Genomic DNA, 3,337 nt, shown 5'->3' with positions numbered 1-3,337 from the left:
TGCTTGTGACTGATGAGGCTCTGTGGTGATTACAGAGTGGAGCTTTGGACCTTGACTCACAAGAAAGCTGTTCTGTTGTCTTGCTTATGTGTATTTGTGACACAGGTTGTTGCTGTCATCCATTTTCCTTTTCTTCACATAGTTCCATTTGGGTGAAACAATTTATCATTTCTGTTTCCATGACATTTTCCCTACTGCCCTTGCAGCCAGTTCCTCAGGGATTAGAGTTATTTCCTCAAGGGGAGTTTCCTCCTGTTTTTACATGCTCTGATCTGTGGTCTGTTCCTGGGTTTCAGAGGCAGGCTACAACTGCCTGCATTTAGCAAAAACAGAACAACCTCCCTGTGGATTCTGCAAAGCGAACTCTAAAGGGAGGTGCAGAATCCATGCAGTTCATCCCTCCTTCTTACAAGACAAATAAGGATCTCATATATTTTTTAATGCATAAAACACACACACACCGTAACAAAATTGACCTTTCAATTTCCTTGCCAAAATGATAAGAGCATTGGTGGTCATGAATAATGCATAGTTGCATCCTTATGAAGTTCCGAGACACCACATTTATGAGCAATAAATTAATATACAAGGGAGGAAAATTGATTTACCTCCATTTAAAACAAGCCACTTAAACCATCTGGAACCCACAGTTTGAGCCTGCTGTTTCTCCCTACAAATGGAAAAGTTTCCATTGCTTTGTTTTCACCCACAGATTTTTAAGTACTTTTCAAACTAACTCAGTATTGCAGCTCTAGGGGACTTTTGGCAGCTTCTGTGTGCTGCAACTACATAGCGAAAAACCAATTCTGGTTCCTTTGCTTCCAGCTGATTGTTTGTGCCACCACCATTGCCTTCCTGAAAGATGCTATTTTCAAATGTCGTAAACTAATAGCAAGCCCACATTCAGTAAACATCTCCTGCACTAAACAGAATCAACTTCAATTGCCTGTAGCTGTACCATGCTTGAAGTGGCATCTAATGGCCACTAGACGGCAAGGAACTGCCCATCAGCTTTGCAGCCATAAGTGCTTGTAGTTAAGAAATTTACCGTTAAGCTGTTCTTCTTGTGCCCTGTATGAAAGACAACACTGAAAGGGCAGGGGAAATCCAACATTTAAGTACCTCAATCCTGAGTAGAGCTGGGTAGTTAAAGAGTGGTGTGAAGTAACTGGTTAGCATTAATTGCTTTTGAAATGTAACCTTGAATTCATTCTTTGAAGGACCAACTTGGATATTCAGACAGACAATTAAATAGAGATGGGTAATAGGGAATATAGAAGAACAAGCAGTATGTAGGAGGAGCTTGGCATTAGGTTCCAGTTACTTAGGGTTGTCAACTCTGGGTTGGGAAATACCTGGTGATTTTGGGTGTGGAGCCTGAGGAGGAAGGGAGGGACTTCAGCGGAGTATAATACCATAGACTCCACCTTCCAAAGCAGCCATTTTCTCCAGGTGAACTGCTCTCTGTAATCCCAAAAAATCTCCAGCCATCATCTGAAGGCTGGCAACCCTGTTCTAGTTCCAAGTGGAATGGCAGCCAACATCTTCCTTTTCTATCATTTGTCTGAGAAATTATTTATATTTTCAGGAAAAGTGTGTGGTACAGTCTTACACGGACCACCACAGAATGCATATGGGGGGCACTTCACTGAATGTTCCTCTTAATTTTTTAAAAAAATCTTGTATGTTCAGTATTCTGCTTATCACACGGTTATACGATACTGATGTGCTTTGTGTCTATATTGTAATAAATGCATTTTTAAAAAAATCATGTTTGACACTTGTTTTATTACTCTGTAATATCTGCAGGCATGGGAAGGGAAGGTCACCTGCTTTTTCAACTGACTTTCAATGCACTTTAGTGATTGCTTGCAAGTGGATTTTGCCATTTCACACAGTAAAATCCAGTTGTAAAGTGCATTGCAAGTAGATTGAAAGTACATTATTTGGTGTGTGTGAGAGCGCCCACCAAGAGTAAGACTTATTTGATCTCCTGTACAAATATTGTTTGATTTGCCTATTTATATGCTATTGTACTTAATTACACATATTGCTCAGATCTCTGAATCAGTGCAGCTATTGCCTTGTTCTGAAAAGTCCGGTTCCTTCCCTTCCATTTTCCCTACCCCTGTTCAAACCCATCTATTGATGAATTGTTTGTCTTTAAATATATTGCTTTTCTCTGAGTATCTAAGTATGTGGCTTTTTGAGGGATGAATATGTAACACTACCTGGATTTGGTTCTTTTTGAAGAAGATATATATTTTGTATAGTATTTTTGTAATATTTGTTTTATTTACAATTCTACAAGCAGAGCCCAGGTGGGGACAAAGAGGCACTCCTACAGGTCGTGTATCGGGTACTTTTGGTTTTGGATTGGCTATTTTCAGCCTCCATCTTTGAACAAAATGGATTTCAGACCATGACTTAATGTTGTTTGCCACCAGAAATTGTGACTTTTGCTGTGACTTCAGTGAAACAGCTCCAGGTGACTCTTTTGTGTTCCATGAAGAACATCTAACTGCAAGCAGCTGCAAACATTTGAAAAGTACCTCTTAATATTGAGAGAAAACTTTGTTCAGGAGGGGCAACTTGTCTGAAGCTTGTCCAAATGCATTTTTAAAACAGAGGAGCCCTCCCCACAGCAACTGTGTTTGGCCCAATATGATATTATAGGTCAAGAAGAGGCCTGCTTTGCTGGACTTTTGATCTTCTATTGTGTGATTGCTCCCATGGCTTTGGGAGAATCCATTGATTCAGCTGAAGGAGCCCAGATCCTGGTACGTTGACTGGAATATGGTGTATTAACTTTGCGAGCTGAGTTCAGACAAGCAGCTACTGAGATGCCATATGTGAGGCAAAACACCCCCCTTGCTGCCTCTAAAACAGGGGTGTCAAACTCATTTGTTACAAGGGCCAGATCTGACATAAATGTCACTTTGTTGACCCAGGCCATGTGTGCCATAAAATGTAATATGAGGTACTAGAGATATCTATATATCTAATAGCCAAGTTGTCTCCTCTGTGCGGATATCTAAATTCGCACATCTGGGGCACATGAGGGCAAAGAGATTTTCCAGCACACTTGGGGCACTCCCCAGGTGTGCAGAAAAATCTGAAATGTTGAAAAAACTATATGAGGGATACTTAAATCCCCACCAAAAGTAAAAGAGTATTCCCTGTCCATGCACAAAGAATGCACCTACCACTAGGGAGCGTGGCAGGGCCACACAGGGCTCACAGACATTGCTGCTGTCATTGGCGGCAGCGGCAGGAGGAGAAGCCTTGGCAGGCCGGCAGCTGGGACCTGCAGCTGTTGCTGCTGTCGGCGGGGGGG

The sequence above is a fragment of the Gekko japonicus genome, unplaced genomic scaffold (assembly GCF_001447785.1).
Source record: "Gekko japonicus isolate JY-2015 unplaced genomic scaffold, Gekko_japonicus_V1.1 scaffold138, whole genome shotgun sequence".
Lineage (NCBI taxonomy): Eukaryota > Metazoa > Chordata > Lepidosauria > Squamata > Gekkonidae > Gekko > Gekko japonicus.
Note: the sequence above shows the minus strand (reverse complement) of the source record.